Consider the following 23149-nt stretch of genomic DNA (forward strand, 5'->3'; position numbering starts at 1 on the left):
ATGATAGAGTGTATAGAATAGATTGTGTTCCATATGGATACAAGTTTTAACTAAATAGAATATGGGTTAGGATTATTAAGGGCTACCGCCACCTTTTTCACAATATATAAATGGTCGAACCAAGTATTAATCAAACTAAAGAGTGGAGAAAATCTCAGTCTTGGTATATAAATGGAAAACATAATGAATGTGAAAAATATCAAATAAGTCTTATTGAAAAAATAACTAAAACAAAGGTAAATAAAACAAATAAGTGAATCAATTTAAAAACTAGTAAGTTAGAGGATGTAAAGAAAAAAAATATCCTTGAATGGACTGAAAACTTTGATGGTTATCAATTGAACAATGGAAAAATAATTTACTACAATCTCAAAATGATATGCAACTCAGGAGGTAGTCAAACAAGAGCATTGAGAGAAGTATATAATTTCATAATGACACAAAAGGGGTATCTTGAAAAATATAGATTTTCAAATGTTTTATTTTTAAATATTTTAGATGGGGATTATTGTGCAAAGAAAATTAAACTATTGAAGGAATTTGAGAATGAACAAATCTTTATAGGTTCAATGAGTGAGCTAAATAATATGCATTAGTTATTTGAAAAAAAGTGCTCGGCTAAAAGGGGAGGCTATTATAATCTCCATTCACTTACATGTTTTAGATATTTCAACAGCAGAGAATTCAACAGGTTGGGTTAAAAAGGGGGTTTATTTTTTAGGGAAAAAAATACGAATCGCTGAGAATCCCCCAATCATTAACATGGGGGAAAGTGAGCCAGAATCAGTATATTCACCCTACTAAGATGGACTGGTACAAAAATTAAATGTATTTGGTAAAAAAATGAGACATACCACACCCAATAACAAATACTTGTCATGGTCACCACATTATATGGACATGAAGCAACGATGACAACCACATCACAACGATACACGAGGAACTTTGGTGCAAGAGAAAGCCATTTGGCCCATCATGCCTGTGCTGCACCAACCCCAGAAATCATCATGCATCCACACACAAGATACTTACAAGTCCTGCCAATATCCCTGTACCGCTCAATTTCCAATCCATCTCAGTACCTATCTAATTCCAATTTAAACCTATCTACTCGTTCTACTGCCACTACCTTTCTCGGGAAACCATTCCATCCATTAACTACTGTGTCTGAAAGACCCCTACCTTAATACTGTCTTAACTCCTATCTTCTATAGTTTCAGGCTGTGGTCCTTGGTCATATCACTGCCCATTCTGCTGAGAAACATTTCTGCACTTGTCTCTACCCTTCATTATCCGAAGCATCTCTATAAGATAATCTCATGATCACCTCTTCTCTAATAGATCCTGTCTCTCCTTCAGCCACTCTCATAGCTTTGTCTCGCTCACCCCAGAATTCATATAGTAACCCTATGCTGTACCCTCTCCATGGCAGCTATGTCCTTCCTCAGATGTGGCAACCAAAACTAAACACAATAAGCCAATATTCTAGATGAGTGCTCACTAAATTCCAATACAGTGTAAAAAAACCTCCTCTTTTGCTATACAATTTATTCCCCTATGAATACAACCTTAAACCCTATTTGCTTAACCTATAGCTGTCTGGCATTGTGCTGTCTACTCACCCACCTCCCCCAGATCTATTACAACCCCCAGATCCTTCTCTTGTGTGACATGCTCAAAGATTGCCCTTTGTATCATGTAATCCCTTTTTTCATTATTCTTACCCATCCCCAGCACCTTACATTTATTGATGTTAAACTGCATCTGCCAATATTTTGCCCAATCTATGAAAGTATCGACATTTTCCTGAATACTTAACAGCCCCCCCCCCACCTTTTCCCCTCTCTGATATCTACCTTACCTCTAAGCTTTGTCTTATCCGCAAATTTGGAAAGCCACCTCTTAACCTCACTGTCCAAATTGTTGATGTAAATTATGAATAAAAATGGTCCCAGTACTGATCCCTGAGGTACCCCACTCTTTACATCCTCCCAGCTAGACATCCTCCCACTCACAGCCACCGTTTGCTTCCAATCACTCGGCCACTTTCCAGAAAAGCTCTTCAATGGCTTAGTTAGTGTAAATCGATTGAGGACATTGATTGGTGGGAAGTGGTCACAGAGGGAGACAGTCGAGAAGTTGAAGGTGCAGAGATGATGGTTGAGTGATTGAGCAAGGAACAAATGTGGCTCTCACCTGTTTGTGTCTTGTCATGAGAGACTGAAGCCAGCTGTGATTGGGGCCTATGTTGTCTCTGCCAGCTTGTGAGCCAATGTGGGAGCAGCTGGTTGAGTCGTGTTCCCAGGGAATTTTGAGATGGCATTGTCTCCATTTGCCATGGGGTTTGGTGTGGGGCAGAGGAGCGCTGTCTTCGCCTGTACTTGTCTGTGTACACATTTTGCCATGGGTGCCATCATTGGAAACTCCTCTTTTGAACGACACTTGCTCTTCTGCTGCCCTGCACATCGTTTCTGAAACCAGCAAATATCTGGACGTAACTCTGGGCTATGATAGTATGCTGAGACCGTGACTCTTTTTATTATCTTCTGACCTCTACCAGATGCATCACCTTTGCCATACTTCAGATGAGGTCATTGCCGCCACACATCAGTGGGATGTTACAAAGGTTCTACAAATGAGATACTCACAATAGTTCATGTCATGCCATTAAAAAAAAACTTTCCACTACATTATGAAATTTGATGAGTAAGGAAAATAAATGCCTTTATATATTTGTAAGAAAATATTTAAATGTATATATATATATATATATATATATATATATATATATATATATATATATATATATGTAAGAAAATATATTTTAATCATTATATTTGTAAAAAAACAAACAAACCGATGTATAAATAAGGTATTTTTTTTAATCTGCCTTGCATAATAATACACCACATACTTAATTTTGTTGTGTATTGGGTTATTGAGAGTTCAGCACTGCATGTGTATCTCATTCTTTGAAGTTTTTGAACTCCCAATGTACACTGAACTATACTCTGGTACTGAGAGTGCTGTGAGATGTGGTGATACCATCTCCGACTTATCTCCAGTTGTTTCTGGAGTTCGTCAGGGGTGTCTACAGGCTCACACACTTTTCAGCGCTTGTATGGACTGGATTCTGGGGAGGATATCAGAGAGATTAAGCTGCGGTGCATCATTTTGGGAATGTCAAAATCTCTGACCTTGATTTCGCAGACGATGCAGTCATCTTTCCGGAGACTTTGGATATCAATTTGGGGGCCCTCGAGACGCTAAATGAGCAGTCGGAGCCACTGGGATTATGGGTTTCCTGGGTAAAAACTAAGATCCAGGAGGAGGAGGATATTGGGATCATACTCTATGCAGAGCATTGGTGCTGCCAAAGCAGTCTCCTTGGCTATTGGCCACAATCCTGGACAGGTCACCACTCCGACACAGTACACAAGCATGTTGGCACTGATTTTGCCAACCTCAGAAGGATGACAGGCAAAGTTAACCCCACCTGGTATTAATTCAACAGCTGAGTGGGATTTGAACTCAGGACCTGAGGATCCCAAACCCACCACCCTAACCATTAAGACAACACCAGGCATAAGATCCAGGCTTTCAATGGCATCTTGGATGCTGCTATCTTGACAGTACCTGTTTGTGATGAGGAGGTCATGGAGAGATTCACTTACCTTGGCAGTGATATTTATGTCTCTGCTAGCTGTGAACCATAGAACAATAGACGTTTGGGTCGTGCCTGGGGAGTTATAGATTCACTGGATCATGGGGTGTGGCACTGACGGTACCTGTGCAGGAGGACAAAAGTCTGAGTCTTCAGGTCCTTGGTGCTTCCAGTCTTGCTCTGTGGATGTGAGACTTGGACTCAGAATGATCAGAGATCTGAGATGGAGACTTCACTCCTTTTGTACCAGGTCTCTTTGGAGAATCCTTGGCTATCGTTGGTTGGACTTTGTGTCCAACGAGTGGTTGCTGAGAGACTGAGATGAGATTTATTACCGGCATAGTCCGTGAGTGTCAGCTGTGGATGTATGGACATGTGGCTCGTTTTCCTGATGCTGATCTTGCTCACCAGATTCGCTCAGCGAGGGAGCCTCGTGAGTGGAGGAGGCCAATGGGCCGATCACGTGCTTCATAGTTGCAGCAGGTTGATCAGCATCTCAAGAAGATGGGGATGGGCTAGGCATATGCCTGGGGGATGGTCAGTCGGAGGCTCCTGACTTACCGGCGGAAAGTGGATGCAGCGACGCGCTGCTCCGGCACATGCTCCCACACCTGACCAGACCTTACCTGAGGTACACATGCTGTGAATTGCCCAATTCTTCTTTTCCCTCCATTTCTGTGTTGCTCTTCTTAATACAATTCTGTTCAGTTTTCATGCATACTGTATCTATGTGGAACCATAATATTGCCTGCTGACAGTCCTGCAATGTTAAGTGTCGTGTTTAGATAAGATAAAGGGTATGTTTGTGGTGTTTGTAGCTTTTATTGTCACTTAATTGCTGTATTTGTTGTACATATATTGAATTTTCTCATTGTAATAACGGTACCTGTGTAATAACGGTACGGTACCTGTGCAATATGTAAATGAAAACATTAATTTTTGTGCATAGTCATTGCAGGGAGGTCTGTCCTCTATGTTCTGGCTCAGACTTCAAATCTCTCAGCTATTCCAGCCATTATTATGGGCTTTGTGCTCAAGGGTAAAGTGCCTATATAGGGATGTCTTTGCTCTGACTTTCTTCAAATGCATGGCTTAGCTTTGTAAACATCTCGTGGTCTGTCGTGATCCCTGGTCATGTGACCTTTTCCCCTTAAAAGAGGGTGGTGAGGAGTTGGTCCCTACCCCCTGGATACCCACATCACCCTCTTATCTTGCTGGATCTGTCTTGTGGTTCTCCAGCATGCTCTTAGATGAGTCCAAGACATTGTCAAACAGATTTCGGAAATGGATGAGATTTGGATTTAGAGATTAACTTTGATTGTCAGTAGGCAGTTCAGCATATAATTATTGGAAGTAAAAGTGGATAAATTATTCTCTGAAAATTTTAGGGGGTGTGTGGTCCATCCAGACTTGATCCACACTAGTTCCACTGATCAAAGGTTTGAGGAAGATGGCCATTACACCATCTATATATTCTTCTGATCGAAAATTTTATGTTTTTGGAATCAACATCTCAACAGCAGACATATTGTTTATTTGTCTTTTGTAACAACACCACAAGCAGCTTGTCTGCTTGCAGCTGTAACGTTTGTTTGATCTGCGATGTTCTTTTGGTTCAGGACTCATTTGGACTTAGTCTATGGCAGATAAAGTATTAAAATCAACCCACCACTGCTTCGTGACAATCTCCCTTCAATTACAGCTCAACTTAAATAACATGTGCCATTGCTTTCATGTTCAAACACCTGTATTCAGCCAACTTGTGGTGGTAGTGGACCAAGGGTTCTGTATACTGTAAACCATAAACTAACCTATTTCAGTCCACGCTGTAGGACGCAGGCCTCCCTCAACCCTATGCTTGCAAAATGCTGATTGGTGGGAGTGAGCGGATATGCAATTTGAACCCACACAAGCCAGTGGAGACAGAAACAAATCCTTAACCACTCGACCAAACATTCAGCTCTCTTTTAAAATTTCATTTTAATCTGTCTACCAGGTCGAGGCTCATGGAAGAGCAAGGTAATAGAGGGAATGAACTGAGTGGGGCAACTGTTGGACACAGTTGGAGGGCTGAGAAAGCAGAGGGAGCTTCAACAATTCCACACAACGATTCACACTCAATAATCATAAATTTGCAGTTGATCACATTGCTGTGGTTCCAGTGCCATCTTGGGTGCTGTGGAGCTTGTAGTTTTGCTCTTTCAGCTCCAGGTACAGTATATTATCAAAAGCATTGGGACAGCAAGGAAATAAGCTTTCTTATTAATTAACAACCACATATTAAATTTGCACACTGTTAGTCCACAACATTTTGCACCAAATTTTGGTAGATATCAGGTTATATATGACTGTTTTTCGTAACTGACTATTACCATTTTTGGACCTAATGGGTGGTAAAGCATCAAGATGTAGATACGACACAGGCTATTTTCCACTGAGATAGTGATGTGTGCTTGTGTGCTTGGTAAAGCTGCTTTCCATATGAGCAACTTAGCAGTGGTTGAGCAATTGGCAGAGAGCACCAAACTAAGCCTTTGATCTGTGGCATTCGCACATCCGCACTGCAAGCCAAGAGCACGTCTTGCGGGAAGCGCATCTTATGGAATGACCCGGTCGCTCCCTGGAACTTGGAAAACCAACACAAAGCGGTGCTTAAATTCACTCACCGACACTAAAACCAACAAGTGTTATATTTTGAGCCACAGTCTAACTTGCCCACAAATATCTGAAAACATTAGCAAAAGTTAAGTGATCATGCAATGAGGTCTTAAGTTAAGGGGAGTTGTGACTCCCCCCCCCCCCCCCTCAGAAAGGGGAAATGCTGATTGGCTGAATTGGCAGGACATCCCATTGCCAGTTCCCTTCCCAGATAATGGTCATGCTACCTATTTAGTTTCCCCGCCAATGGCAGACAATGTGCAAGCATCCCCATTTCCCATGCTAGTATTATCAGTTTTAATAATAAATGATGACAGAGAAAATAATAAATCATTGGCAGACAACAATAATTTGAACAGTTATATGATAATAAATACGCAACAAAGAGGCACAGCACAAATCGTGAAGGCTCCGATAAGACACAGAAAACACATAGTATATGATAATTATAGTATTTGGATGAAACTTTCAGCATAAAACTGTACTGTACAAATGGAGGGTTTTGGTTGGGAGTAAGGGAAGCAAAGGAATAAATTAACCTGTAAGCAAAGAGAAACAATAAGGAGGGAGGTAACGGGGAGAAAGTAATGGCACCCTCGGAGCGGTGATGCCCACTGGTGGGAGATGGACTCCAGGGTGGCTGAGGTCTCGCGAAATCACGTCTGTCAGCAGCTTACACGGTCCAAGGACTCACGCCTTTAGGATCCTTGCCTCCAATGGTGCTACGCTTTGCCAGATCAGTTCCACCTTTTGACTTTCAGCTCCAGCCAACTCGCACTCTGAACTCCTTGCATGAGTGACCCCGAAAGAGTGACGCCAAAGTAAAGTACTGTACTGTATTACAAATTGGCAACCTAGAGAAGTCCATGAAAGAAGAAGTGGTAGACCTGATGGACAGATGAAATTGAAAAATCTAATGGAGATAGACAGACCTAAGATCAGATGGACAGATGAAATTGAAAAGCCTGTTGGAGTGCAATAATCTCAGATTTCATTGAATAGAGCAGAATGGATCATCATGAGGCAGCTAAGGCCATTTTTGTGTCACAATCAACCAAAAGGTGATACGAATACCAACATTTGTATGTGCACTCCTTTTGAGCCATTTATTAAGAAAAAAACGTTAGCCACTTGAAAATCCAAGATGTCCACCATTTTTCAAGATGGTCACCGATCATTGACGACCATGCCATTTTGACCTATAGAACTTGACACATTTAAACGATCTTGGTGTCCTTGATGTTTCAGACCATGCAGAAACTGATTTTGCAAATGTTAATCATCTCAACAACTTTGTTTTAACATTTATAGAGACATGGAATTAAACCCCTACTAATCCTTTCAAGATTGTTCCCACCAGTCCAGGCATGTACAACTGCATATTGCTGTACAGGTGAGACCAGAGTGATACAATTTGCACCTTCCATCACATTCCATCTTGTATCCACATTTTATCAGTTCTTGGCAATTTGGAGCAATAGGTGGAAGGGTATTCCAGGAGATCTGCCAAACCTCAGCTTGTTATATCCAACCCCAATCTGCAGGACTCTGAATTTATGGCTGGCACACTGTTGACTGACTCCATATCTGCATCATGCCGAGAAGGAAGTTTTCTTAGAATGTTACAGAAGGGTTGCTCGAGTATGTGGCAAGGATTAATATGACCTCTGCTTATAAGCAAAGAGTTCCAGCTGTGCATCATTCACATTTGTCGCAGTGCTGGACCTATCATATATTGTGACTCCAAGTTTCTCAAGGATCTCAAAGTCAAAAACTCCAACTGTTGGTAGATCCTTGTTAAGTTGTTTGAAGACATTTGATACATCATTGCACACATTCTATGTTTGCCATGCAGACTTCTTTCCTTCTATCAAAGAATGCAGACATGATATCACAACTTCTGAAGGCATTAGAGAAGAGGATTCCACTTGTCTTCTCAGGGCCAATTGTAGAAACTATGTCATGTATTGGAATCCATCTCAGATGATTTCCTTGACCAAAGGCAATCCATAATTTCTGCAAGGCAAGGGTGGTGGAGTAGATATTGCTATGACTACAACATCTGTGTCATTTACCTTGATCGTGAGAACTTTGTTGTCTTTTGTTACTGCATGCCTGGCATACACAAAAATACATGTATCTACCTCTTCATGGGTACATGGAACCACATTGTCCAAGATGATCTTTTGATCGCGGAGTGGAAGTTCTTCATTAGTCACGATTGATCATATTTTCTGCGTGCATTGCAGAAATTCTGTCTGCAAGAAAATGGAAGAGTTCTATCTTCTTGTTGGCATTACGCAGGAAGCTCTGCCAGTTTTTGGTATCTCGTTAGTTCCTGTCACCCTCCTTTTGACTCCCTTTCCTCGTTTCAAGCTGGATGGATGGTACACATCAAACACAATATCTGTTCTCTTGAACTTGGCAGAAATTGCTTGTATACGTGGGAGGACATTTACTCTGGCATAGTCATCAAATGTTATTGATGTACAGTATGTGGGGGCAGAGAGTTTACCAATGTTGAGCCATCAATGATGATAGCATCTGCTTCTGCTTCTGTCTCTGGTATCGTCACTTGGGATTGGAGAAGTTCAACAAGATGAGATTTCTGCCAGGTTTCTAGCTTACCATTGTCACTCAAAGCAGAAGAAACGGACTGGTTTTCATACTTAAAGAACTCACTTAATTTGCACTGCCTGCTCTGGCATGATATAAAGAGCTGTGAGAAGAGGTGACAGTCTTCCTTACGAGCCTTGTGCTCGGGATCATTGGCAATGCATTCTTTCTTGAAGAAGTTAATCCTGTTCTTCTTAAGGGGTTTATAGAACATTAATTGTTCTTGACTTTAGTCCCTTCATAAATTGACAGAATCTGCCTGTGCCTCTCTCGTAGTATGTGCTTCTTAGTCCTTGGTGTCTAAAGTGAGCAAGTCACTTGACTCCTTGAAAGGATTGCCCATGTTGTGAAGTACCTTGGTTAGCTTTCCTACTTTCTCAAGGAATACTGTTTGTGCCTGCATTGTTCGCTCCAGATGACTGGCATTTTCTATTGCATCTTCAGCACCTTATGCTACCCCGTACTCAGCAACCAGATGACTCACTTCATGGCCAGCGACCATCCACCTTCTGAGGGCTTATGGATCCTCAGTCACACCGATTGCCCCCCCCCCCATCACCTTTTATGACAGTATTGGTTTGTTCACGTGCTTGGTCGATGGCCAGTGCTGAGAACTCCCGGCAAGATTTGTGCACCACAAAATTTCCATTGTGAAACTCCTTAGCCATTGAATAGTGGTGCTGTTTACGGGACATCGTATCTCCAAGGTGAATTGGAAGCCATCATGCATAGTTCATGTTGTTGGTGAAGAAGTACAGTATTAATTCACACAGTGCCTCACAGTGCAGTGCAAAATTGGCTTCTCTGAATGACCATATCAATGTCAGAATAGTCGACTCCATTGCAAGAACAAGGTACCAGAACTGAAATTGTGGGCTCTGAAGTTTGCATCTCTCATGGCAGTTTCAAAACTTATCACTTCAACGGAGTTCTCAACTGCTTCACCAAAGTTGTCAGTGCATGCTATCTTCATAAGCCTATAGAGACTGACTGCTTTTATTTGATGAGCTGGATGTGTTCTTGTGATGCATGAAGCTGACAAGAAGGACCCTGCAGCACCAGATAAGGCCACCCCTGCCTCAGTGAGTGCACTTGTTTATTCATTGCCTTGAAGAACACTTCCAATTGACCTAAATACAGCCATCTCAATGTGCAATCTTCCAAACATGATCACAAACTTGTCCTCACCATAACTCTCCAGCCAGTGCCACTGTATCTGCTTGGCTTGTGTATAGAGTATCTGGTCTGCAGCAATGACAGGTATTTGTCAGGGATTTAACAATGCCATTGTGTTTCTGGCATTGTCCATCACATGCTTTATAGTGGCAATAGAATGAGCTTCATCATGAAGCAGAGGTAACAATGATGTGATACTGACTTCAAACTCTTTGCTTCTCTGCTGTGATGCATGATGGGCTGACCATCTCATGCTGAGAGCATCATCTTCTTCTTCAGTGAGAGTCACCTTCTCAAGCCATTCATACTCTGGTGTCAGATGTGGTCTTGGCAAGCTAGGACCTGGCAAAGACAAATCTGGGGCCTGTGCTGGAGGAGGATTGGGGTTCTTCTTTGTGAAGTAAGCTAGTTTTCTATTTGTGAAATATTCAAGCAGCTCTGGAACAGTCCTCGCTTTACCTTCTCTGATTTTAGCAGTTCACACATGTCTACCTTTATTGGCTGTACTTGAATGCTGGAAGATGGAAATGCTGGTGCCATGAAATGATGTGCTCATTGTTCTCACAGTTAGGTTGTGATCATAGCTGATGTTGTGAAAAACCCTTTTCTAAAAGTTGCTGGGCACACTACTCTATCCTCTACAAATTTTATGACAACTGCATCTCCTAACTGTGCTGAAATCTGCAATAATCTACAAGTAGTTTAAGAACTGACCACCAAGTGGGGTTTTCAACATCTGTAATGATTTTTCCTTCTTTAATAAATACAGACTTTCAAAAATAAACTTTTTTGCCACAACAAAGCTAATGTCTTCCAATTTGGCTATCTTTAATAATTTGGCTAATCTATTACATAATTTATGTTGGTTTAAAATCTGCAAAGGAAAAAGAATGGAGCATGAGTAAGAAAAATGGATTAAGACAGACACGATAAAATATAGCATACGAGAGGTCTGAAATATGCAAGATCGGCTTTGGCATGGTCAAAAACATCTGAATTGACACCAAGAGCATTAAAATTGGTCAACCTCAACTCTGTCAATTTCTAATCGATGGAATATTCGTAATTCAGTGACGACCATCTTGAAAAAAATTGCGGCCATCTTGGATTTTCATGTGGCTAACATTTTTTTTTCTCCTAATAAGTGACCCAAATGGAATGTATATGCAAATTTTGGTGGTTGTATCACCACTTGGTCGATTGTGACACTTATCTGCCCCACTACCATGTTGAGGGAGGCTTTTTGTAATGCAGTGTACTAAATTGACGAGTCAAGTGAGGCCGTCATTGGCCCCTTATTAATAGCCTTTTTGCATATTTCCGTTATTTGTAGAGTTAACCTCAGCTGGTACAGTTAATCGAAATGGAACATCATGTGAATATGAATGGTGTAACTGAACTGACGTGTCCAACCTCATGAGTGGCTTTGTAAACCATTTTTAGGGAAATGATGCCGATGATGATAAGGCAATGTCGGCAACCGGTTGTGATTAAGTGAAACCATTAAACACGTCACTTCTTGTTTGCGTCATCGTATATAGAGAGATTTATTTGATGATGGTAATCTGATATAGCAGCCATCAACATGTGCCTTTGCAAGACAGAAGATGTTGAAATTTGGGGGGGAAAAAAGGTTTAGAAAAAGGAAGGACAGTTGGAAAGGAAAGGAAAGGACATATATAAAAAAGGAATGGGAAATTGAGATAAATGCTTAATAAAAGGGAAAAGCAGTTCAGAAGAACATTTCTCTTAAATCTCTTAAATTAAAGTTCATGGATAAAAATGTATATTCATTCACAGTCTAAAAAGAGGTTGAAAGTTTACCATCTGCCTTGAATATAAAAAGGAACTGGCTGCTGTCCATGATTTGTAACTGCATCTTATACCCATTTAAACCTTCTGCCTGGCTTTGAAGAAGATGTCACATCTACACGTGGACATATAAATCGTTATGTAGACAAAATGGTTCTTTAAAAGTCAGGTCTTTCTGTATTTTCTTTATTTAAGTTATCCTGATAACAAATTGAAGTCTTCTGCAGCAAGGGGGAGGAATAATAATCTGTACCGATTGGGCACTGGTAAGTATTTTTTCGGGGCTATATTATACATATGACGCTCATTAGATTATTGGAGAGGAGGTAGCGGGAGTTAAATGAGAGAAACAAATATGGTCAAAGGGAATAAAAAGGAAATGGCATAGAGAATAAGCATAGAAGGAAGGGGATCAAGGTCTGGTGTTGGCTTAACGGTTAATGTGGCTGGCTTAAGATCCTAGGGTCTTGAGTTCAAGCCTCTGTCGGGATGTTAGAATTAACGCCAGGTGGGGTTGTCTCAGTCTGTCATCCTTCCGTGGTCAACAAAATGATTACCAGTGAACTGGTAACATGGGCATTGCATCAGTGGCAGAGCTGTGTTCCCAGCCAATGATGCTACAGTCAGCCTTGTGCTGCACATGAAGGAGGAGAAGGAAGGGGTTTGGAGAGGACTAGGAAGGAGAAGGCAAAGCATAAATTGGGACTAGGTAGTTAGGAGTAAGAAGTGGTGAGGAGGATGGAAGGGAATGAGGAATGCAAGGGGGTGGAGGGTTTAAAATATCACTATCTTATGTTCATCACATGTAGGTAGCCTATAATTATATCTATCACCTTAATGGGGCAAAACATCTTTAACTTGCTAATGTAAACTCATCAAATAATGAATCATGGTGTCTTAGGTTGTGAAAATGATGAACCTGGTGTCAATAATACGTGACTTTCAAAATTATGTAATCCACCCCAGATTGGCACACTGTTTTGTCAGATCAGATTTGTGACTTGCTGCATGTACCATGTAAACCTGTACTAACCTGTTTCATGGTTGGGTAGTCTGCGACGAAACCTTCTCCCCCACCAGATTTCCTGGTGTGAAGGGCGAATGGATATGGACACCCAGCAGGATTAAAAACAAAACCTGTTAAAGGGTGGAGGAGCTCCCTGTGAGCCCATGGCCATCCATAGGTGGTGCCCAACTGTGTCTGCGGACGCCCTCTTGCAGTGGGTGACCTTTTTCTTGGAGGTTGGTGGCAAGATTTGCACTCCGGCCACCGTAAAACACTTTACTCCACAAAACACAAAGAAAACTAAAAACCCACTCAGTGGGAGTACCTCATTTGCAGCTGCCCTTCACAAGACAGCTCACCGGATGATGGGATTGGGGAAAAGTCTTCGGGACCCCCATTATTTGATGATAGGAGGAAAAGCATGGAGTAATCTTCCTGGGTTGGGTTGTGGTGTTGTGTGTCAGGGCCGTGCTCAGGTGTCGTCCACCAGACGGCGGTCTTCTCAGGTTAACCTCAGGCGTTCTCTTTGGTTGGGTGCCAAGAATGTCCTCACTCCAAGAGAGGATGATCACCTGTCTCTGCTATCATCTAAGCTCCAGTGTTTGAACATCAGTATTGCAGCACTCTCAAAGGTTCGGAGACCGGATAGTGCTGAAATCATGGTGGGTGGTTACACCTACTATTTGTCTGGTCACTCTGATGGTTACCATGCCCAAGGAATTGCTGTAGCTGTGTCTAAAAGCTGACTCATGATAATTGAGGTAACACCAGTCAATGAGCATATTATGAGACTAAGGATTCAACACTCCATGGGTGTCATTTCCCTGGTCTCTATGGGAACTCCGACTGAGGCGAGTGATGTCATTGTGAAGCAGGCATTTAATTATATGCTGTGCTCGAGTATGAGGTTGAGGAGTGCCCCAGGCGAGATACTCTTCTAGTGTTGGGAGATTTCAATGCATTGAGTGGCACTGATAGGGTTGATTAGGAAACATGTGTTGGTCCTCATGGGTCTGAAACTATGAACCAGAATAGCTCAATTTCCTTGACTTTTCAAGAAGTCATGGACTTCAGGTGGCTGGTTCATGGTTTCAGCGCCCACATGCTCATTGCTGGACTTAGTGTTCCAACACTGGTGGTGTGGCAAAGGAGATTGACCATGTGCTTATTGATGGATGCTGGAGGATGCTCCAGAATTGAAGGGTCTACAGCAGTGCTCAGTTCCTCAATACCAACCACAGGCTTGTTGTAGCAACTCTGAAGTTGCAGCTTAAATCTAGGAGAATGGTACCATCCCAGCCTCGGCTGAATGTTTGCAAGCTCAAGAATGAGATGGTAGTTGAGGAGTTTGGGAACAGGCTGAGTGGAGATTTGGGGGGTCTGGGTATTTTTGGGGATCCTGAGGAGTTGTGGAGTGCCTTCAAGACTACCATCCTTAATGTTGCTGGTGGTTGTCTCAGAACCCACTGTCAGGTGAGGAAGAACTTTGTCTCCCAAGGAACACTGGATACAATTGTCCAAAGTCACAGGACCAGGCTGAATTACAGAGCTGAGCTGTTCTGGGAGCTGAGGCATAAAATTGTACATTCGCTGAGGGTGGACAAGGAAGCCTATGTGCGAGGAATGTGTGAAGGGGTAAAGCATCACCTGTGGTCAAGTGATTCTCGTCCTGCTTGCAGAGGAATTCATGCATTGTGTACTTCAAAGCCTGTCCCTCGGTGAACTGCAGTTAGTGCAGAGGGTGTTGGGCTCTTGAGAGAGGAGTCTGAAGTGAAGGCCAAATGGACCGGTTACTTTAGCGGCTGTATCAGTCTGACCCGCCAGCTGTTGAGTTGTATGTCTGGGGTGTTACTATCCCTATTGCTCACCCTCCAATCAACTGTGAACCGCCTTCTTTTGTGGAAACACAGGCTGCGGTAAACCAGATGAAAGGGGGTAAACTCCTGGGATTTGTGGCATCCATGCTGAACTTCTCAAGGCTGGTGGAAATGCTGTACTCACGTCATTGCATGTAGTCTGTGCTCTGTTTGGAGCAGACGTCATCCCAACTGACTGGAGGAGAGGCCTTGTTGACACTCTCTGGAAAGGGAAGGGTGATCATCAGGACTGCAACAACTACCGAGGGGTGATGTTGCTCTCAGTGCCGGGCAAGGTTTTGCTCAGATAATTCTTGATTGGGTTCGCCACCATCTGCTTGAGCACCAGCACCCAGAGCAGTCAGACTTTACACCAAAGAGGTCATTGATTGATCATATACTTGCTCTTTGGGTCCTAACTGAACGCAGGCAAGAGTTTCAACAGGTGCTCTTGAGAGCCTTTGTTGATCTCCACAAAGCATTCCATTCAGTGAATCAGGATGCTCTCTGGAGGATTCTCGGTCTTCGTGGGGTGCCACCAAAAGTGTTTCATCTGATTTCTGAACGATTATCTGGTACAGAGAGTGATGTGAGGTGTGGTGGTTCCATTTCTAACATTTCTAGTTGTTCCTGGAGTTTGTCAGGGGTGTGGACTGGCCCCCACACTTTTCAGCACTTGTATGGACTGGATTCTGGGGAAGATATCGAAGAGATCAAGCTGTGGTGCACGGTGTGGAAATGTCAAGATCTCTGACGTTGATTTTGCAGATTATGCAGTCATCTTTGCAGAGACGTTGGATGCTATTATGGGGGCCCTCTAGGAATGAGAAGTCTGAGCCATTGGGATTTCTAGATCAAAACAAAGATGCAAGCTTTCATTGACATCTTGGATGCTGTTATCTTCTCTGTGCCTGTTTGGGCGACGTCTGGGTTGGGCCTGGGGAGTCCTGGATTCACTGGATCATGGGGTGGTGGTGCTGTCAGTACCTATGGGATGAAAGTCTGAGTCTTTAAGTTATTGGTGCTTCCAGTCTTGTTCTACGGATGTGAGACTTGGACTCTGACCAAGGATCTGAGATGGATATTTAACTCCTTCAGTACTCGGTCTCTTCGGAGAATCTTTGGCTATTGCTGGTCAGACTTTGTGTCCAACGAGCATTTGTTGAGAGAGACTCAGATGAGATTTGTTACCTGTATTTTCTGGTGCTGATCCTGCTCAGTGTGGGAGCCTCGTGGGTGGAGGAAGCCAACAAGCTGCCCACGTGCCTGCCTTGTGGTTGCAGCAGATTGATTAGCATCTTCAGGAGATGGGGATGGGCCAAGCATCTGCCTGGGGCATGGCCAGACAGAGGCCCCTTGAGTACCGGTGGAAAGTAGACGCAGAAACGTGTTGCTCCAGCGCATGCTCTCATACCTGACCTGACTAGATTGCTCGGTATGCTCGCACAGAAACTGCTGGTAATGATGTCCATCGGGGTAGCCTGGATGTGTATCATATCTGCTGGATAAGGATTGTAGCATGGAACGGCTAACAGCTTGGTAGTGGGAGTGGGAGTTGTGTGGGCTGTGACTGCCATGATTAAGTATTTATTTCTTGTTTGATTCCACGGCCAGGAGAGAAATTATACTGGATTTTTGCATCCATTGGTGAAAGGAGAAGCATCCGTTCGTGTGTGTGGTGCAAACCCGACTCCTCTCATCCTCGGATAATTCTCGTATTTGCTATATTTCCCCAAGTGTGATTTGCATTCAGGAACAGAACAATTGTGGTTAACCATCCAAAAATTTCCACTCTTTCGTCGAAATGCCCAAAATTATGTTTAAAAGACTATTTGAATTTTAGATTTCGTGCTAGCAACGGCAGGTTAAAAGTGTGCCCAGTGAGCAGAACCGAATCACTGTAAACACACACACACACACACACACACACACACACACACACACACACACACACACACACACACACACACACACACACACACACACACACACACACACACACACACACACACACACACATACACACCGCATGTGCAAAAGGCCTAAACATTTTTGTCATAATGAGTGTCATAATAAGTGTCGGTTGCCAGTTTCAGCTTCTCGGGCAAGCAAGTGATTCATACCAGGCTCTTTCAAAGGTTCCATCCACCGGCCTGAATATTCTGCGTACACCTATTGTAACTGTTAATTTTTACATTGTTGTGTTGATTTCTATCCTGAAATGTCCCTTTTGTTTTCATTTACTCTTCACATTCTTATGTTAAAAATTTCTTTATTTCTTTCCCCTCTCCTCAAAGCTTAATTATTTGTTCCTTATTTCATCCCACACGTGCTGGTAATTAGTATTTTGTGTGCTTATCTATGTAATCATGAAGAAATTTGTTAATTTTCTTTTTCTCACCATCTTCTTTTCCGATTCCCATCTCCGCTCTTGTTCTCTTCACTCCTTTTGACTTTCCCACTCCTGCTACTTTTGTGTCCCTTCCTATTTTCTTCATGTCCTTTGCCAATACTAAAACCCAATTCTTATGTATCATTAAAAAACAATTATTTACTTAAGGGCATTTACTTGTGCACTTTTCCACACAGGGTACAATCCATGTGAAAGTATTGCATAGCTGAAAGTTGGGCTGAAAAATTGTGCACCATGTTATATGAAAAGCAAGCTTGCATGTATCCAGTTGAAATCACTTCCACATCTACTCCTGCCCTCTCTGTTATCACTCCTTACAACCCTCCCTCACCATCGCTGCAGCACTCCCACCCCTCCCTTAAGTTTGCCATCCCTTCCCCCACTCAGCTCTTCCATCCCTCATCTCAGCTCTCCAGCCTTCACACAGAGCTCACCAGTACCTCACCAAAGCTCTCCAGCCCCTCATCAGTCCTCCCCAGCTCCTTCCTCCCAATCTCATGCTCCTTCCACTCTTCCCCTCACCCCTCCCCCTCCCCACACCATCTGTCACCATCATCGTCCTATCTTCCTAAAGCTCCAATTCACACAGTCTCTGTTCCTCCTCTCTCCCTCAATCTATGGGTCTCTAACATCAGAGTGCTATCAATAAACTTCTCTGATCTCTCTATCTACGTCATATCCTCTGCATCTCCTGATATTATCTGTCTAACAAGAACCTTTCTCACACAAGATGTTCCGAAATCATCTGTCTCCCTACCTGGCTACTCTCTCCTGCACTGCAGACCCAGATGTTGTCCCGGTGGTGGTGTAGCTGTGTAGGTTCATAACAACACCATCACTGGGGAACCTTATCTGATCACTCATTCATTTCGTTTACCCTTCCTTTACTTCAACCTTTCCATCCATTGAATTATGTGACACACAGTAACATTAACTTTCTAGATATTCGATAGTTCAGGAAGAAATGGTTACCATTCTCACAACTCACTGATCATACTGAACAGATGATCTCAATTTTTATATCAAATGCTTTCAAATGTTGGATCAATCGTCTCCACTTATCATTAGATTCCCTAAATCATGCAAGCGCTCTCCGTAGTTTGATGCTGATTTGTACTCTTAAAATAACTTGTCGCAAATTGGAAAGAAAGTTCAACAAAACTCAAACAGTGGCTAATAATAATTATCTGACTTGTAAAAACACCAACGGTCCATTGTATGAAATCTCTTGCTGCAGAAAAAGTCCCATTTATCTTTCCGTTATTGAAAACAACTTTTCCAAGATCAAGGTTTAATTCTGTTTTATTGATAAACTTCTAAATAAGTTACAAACTTCTTTTCCACTAACTTCTTCTCTTTCACTAGCTGAGCAATTTGCTGCTGTCTTTCAGGACAGGATTTCAAATATGACATTCTCGATCCCTCAGTTCTATCGCACTATAATTCACCGCCTGTCCGTCTGTCTGTTCCCATGTACCACAAAAACGGCTGAACCGATCACAACCATTTTTTGGGTGTGTAATCCTGGGACCCCTTGGAGTAAAATAGGCATAAATATAATAACATGACACCCTTGACGGCTCCCGTAGGGAGCGGGTGCTTCTAGTATTTATAATCTAAGGAGACTTCTAGTTCCACCTTGTCAATAAACTGAAAGTCCATCCTCAAACTATAGTTTCAATGTTGCAGTGAAGGCCTTTTTTTTTGAAATGGCTGCCCTTCTACTCAGTTTCTCTTTTCCTACTCACATCTCTCCAAATGGCAGTCATTCTTTATGAGATTTAGTCATATCGAACCGTCCCTCAAGCACGTCTTGTTCGTCATCCACTACTCTTGGCTGTTCTGATCCTGTCCTTTTGAAAGTGCTTGTTTCTTTTATGGTCAGTCTTCACAGAGCCGCCAAGGCGCTGACGTGTATGGCATTTTGGAAAGGCAGATTGGTCTGGTCTGAAATCTGCTATCTCCCTCACATGCTGCTCCATTATCTCATCAAATGCTGAAATCCACAGTTTCTGGAATTCCTTCCTGAACAGATTGTTTTCTCTCCCTCACCAGTTCGTTCCTGTATGCTTCCAAGTGTCCTTTTTTTATTTTTCAACATCCTGACCCTCATGCACTGAGCCATGTATCAAGCCAATGGTGAAAAAAGCAGCTTGCATTCTCCACTTGGAAGGCAAGCTCGACAGATGTGAACCGAAAGTAGGTCCGCATACCCACCACCATCAGTGTGTATCAGTCCTTCGACGATCTACAGCACAGCATCAAACTTACCTGCAGTTTAACCTCTTGGGTCTCTTACCATCCTCCAAAGCATGGTCGCAGCTGGTGAAGTCAGTATCGAGTACACATTGCTGTTGCTGAGTCATGTCTGATACTGATCTGGAAAAGGTTGAATATCTTAACACTGACTTTTCTGCAAAGGTCCTCAATCCCTCTCCCCCTCCCCCGCCCCCCACACCTACCCTGTCAATCATTGCAGATTGTTCTCTGCAGTACATGGACTTCTCTTCCACTAAGGATGACAGGTTCCTTGTCAATGTTGAAACCTTTGCAACTAGACCCGGTGGATATTGTAGTTCCTTGGCTGTTTCATTTCCACAACAGTTGTTGAGTTGATCACCTCCAAACAATTAGTCATTTGACAACATTTCAATTGATAATTACCTTTCATACCTCAGTTATTCTTGCTTTCAAGGGTAGCGACAAGCCTGTTCCTTAAGATCTGATTTGTGAGAAAGAGCAGATTGTAAGGTAGCACTTGGACCATGGTATTTTACAATGTCTATGCAGTAGTGAAAAAAAATTGGACATATAACGATGATGGCAAAGAGATGGACTCATGCAAGGAGGAATGCAGGAGAATGCAGGAGAATGCCCAAGTGTAATGAATGCAATTACTGCAAATATTTCTGGTGCAATGAAATGGTTTAGTATCCATTCCGTAAATGGTCAAATCTGTTCCTCAACCAAAGATGTCCTTTAAAGTAGCGCTGTCTGAAGAATTATATAAAACGTGTGCTTTCATTGTCAAACCTTTATCTCTTTTTACCTTGTCCAATGACAGGATTCACATTTCGATGCAGTACTGTGTACAGTTCCTCATATAGGCTGATGCAGTGCCCCCTTGTCTATCTGGGCAGGCATGTATAAGCTGGCCAAGGTACAGGCACCTAACGACCTGCTCTTTTGTGAAAGGTACGGTGCACGCAGATTTTTTAACATCCACAACTGAATGCTGGGTGACGAAACAACCTGATTAACATTGTAATACTTGTTGCAATTTGAGTTTCTGCAAGGAAATAAAAACTGATAAATATATTAAGCAACTGCCAAAAATGCCATTGATTACACAATTCGCTTTGCATATATTAACAACACACCCATATGATCCCAAAACGTGGACCCCTCGTGTTTTTTGTTAGATTGGATTGGTTTTCTTGAGTGTAAAAGGGCCCGATGGCACTTCGGTCCTTGCAGAAAGGCAGTCGGTAGATAACATTGAGTTAAGCGGGTGAGCGGTAACCCTGACACAGCATTCCAGACTCGGAATATAATGAAAGAGTCAAAGTTATTTGGATAACTTTGTAAAAGGAAACGAAACCAAAACCGAGGGTAGAGAATTTGGCGGAAGCATGCTTTTGCCGGAGACTTAATGCAAATATACGGCCGAGATTCTTAATTCCAATTTATCTAAATACCGGTCTAATGCTCCTTCCAACATACACACAACCTTTGGTGAGCTTGTTCATTTCCCTTCATGTGATTTGATACTGTGGTGTATGGTGGTGAGGGCTGCCAGGATGGCCTAGAGGTCTGCATACTCGCCTCTAAGCTGTCTGGCCCGGGTTTGAATCCCGACCTAGTTATAAATTGTCATGCCGGTTTTCATCAGTGTGTGTGCACGCCATTATTCGGCTGGATGTTAAACTAGGCGTCCTATCCACTGGCATTAGTTGGGGGACGATAAACACCTTACAGAATCTTTTGTGAAGAGTAGGTGAGCTATTGCCAGCACCTAGACCAAATTACCCGAACTACTGCAGGGAAGGAAATAGCAAACTACCCAGTATAACCAATGCCGAGAAACTGCTTAGGCAGCACAGGCGTCCTGTAACAGAGTATGGTACATCAGAATATGGTGGTGTTCCTTTCGGGAAAGGTGGGGTAAGATGATCAACCCCCATCCTACACCGTATAACCTTCCTGGTACTAGTTACACATTCAGTATATCATGAACGTCCATCATGGAGGGCTTTCTGGCTGATGATGTAACGGGCAATTTCAAATGAAATGTGCTCGGTATACTGACCAAAATGACCAAGCATCTTGCCCCATCTTACGATGTATATCCTGGTGAAGTGTGCATCATCATGACGTGAAGATAACAGTTGTTTAAAACACGAGACATGATGTAATTAGTGAGACCACGTTTTTCCTGGAATAAAGCAACCAAAAATCAATCTTGTATATTACTGCCATAGGTATACCACACCGTGTTTGCAACATACATCGAGGTCATTTATCAGTTCTTATGGCTGCCTTTGTCCGAAGCAAAGGGCCATAATACTTTTTCTCAATGTACATCATGGCCTCTGGCTTAATAACGTAAATTTCTGGCATTCTAGTTGACACAGCCTCCTCTATCCTAATTAACCCGGTTCATAGTCGATGTACGACAGATGTATCCTACGATAAATTTGCAATTGGTCACTGGCTTTGACACCAACACAAATTTTTATTTGGGAACTAAGGAATCAAAAAGCTACATATATCGAACAAACAGTTTCAAATGAAGCACCTCGCCACCATTAGAGCATTAAAATTGCATTAGATGTGGCAATAAATGGGAATTCTTGCTCCCAGCCTGTCGGGTCATTGGCAGAAGATGCCATTCGCTTTTTTGCCCTCTCCATCCTTTTCCGTTTTGAAGCCTGTGCTTGCTAGTTGCTTAAATTGTCTGTATATATTTATTTATCAGCTAACATTCCATAGAGATATAATCATTAGGCATTAATAATCGTTCATGGTCACCGTTATTGTTCCACAGAGCATCTTTTGCCTGACTTTCGGTGAGAGTGGCAGATGTGATGCACGCAGCTTTTTCACTAATTGGTTTGCGGCGCCGCAAGTGCTTGCCATGTGTGGCTGCGATTCGTGTTTTTTTTCCTCCCCTCCTCCTTCTCCTTCTCCTCATCTCCTCCTCCACACCAAAAGAACAACACCAGAGGACATCACGGCGCTGTCTGCTCTCTCCGTAGTCCGGCGCCAGCGACCAGTAGATAGCGGCTTAATGCCAACCGCGCCTTCGGGAATCGGAGTTAGATGGGGAAGGGGGTGGAATTTGAAGGGGTTTCTTTTATTACCCCACTGGCTTCGCACACTCTCGACACCCGGCTCGCCTTATCGGTACAAAGCCCTCGGTCCTTGTGGCCAAGGGTGTCCACTTGGAAAGTGTCATCACGAATCGATGGAAGAGTGAGGATGCATCCTCCTATAATCTTCATAGAATTCTTTCAACAGTGATGATTTCTGGCTGGTCTGACCGATTTGTGACCATGTCTCATGAGAGTCCTTCATGGATGGAATGGAATGGTCTTGGTAGCAACAGGAACAATATGCTTAAAATATTTTGGGTACCTAGAAACAATGTGGATACAGGGGTACATGAACAGAGGCAAAAATGGAAGGTCCACAGGAATTTAACCTGTGGGTATTGTGTACATGTTATGCTGTCTCAGTATCTTGAGGTGTTCTTATCAAGAGTATTTCATGTTTTCTGTGTTAATGAAAGCCACACCTAACTGCCCCCCTGCTAAAATAATATAACAAAACCCCCTAATCCTTTTAGAATGTGTCATTGTTAATATCCTGTCTGTGATGTATCTTCTCACCCCCGTGTCTCTCCACTTTCCTATTGAGATGATACCGGGTTGGATCGGGTTTGTGAT

At 42.7% G+C, this 23149-nt stretch overlaps 1 long non-coding RNA gene across 2 annotated transcripts in view; it reads left to right on the forward strand.

Annotated features, from left to right (window-relative positions):
• Nucleotides 1-23149, forward strand: part of LOC147023490 (uncharacterized) — a 153521-nt gene that overhangs the window by 24723 nt on the left and 105649 nt on the right. For both annotated transcript variants that reach the window (XR_015060214.1, XR_015060213.1), the window contains exon 4: nt 4076-4295. This is a non-coding gene — a long non-coding RNA (uncharacterized LOC147023490). The remainder of the gene's footprint in view (nt 1-4075; nt 4296-23149) is intronic.

Source organism: Eptatretus burgeri, chromosome 7, assembly GCF_056783735.1.
Source record: "Eptatretus burgeri isolate ZD-2024b chromosome 7, Ebu_testis_v1, whole genome shotgun sequence".
Classification (NCBI taxonomy): Eukaryota; Metazoa; Chordata; class Myxini; order Myxiniformes; family Myxinidae; genus Eptatretus; species Eptatretus burgeri.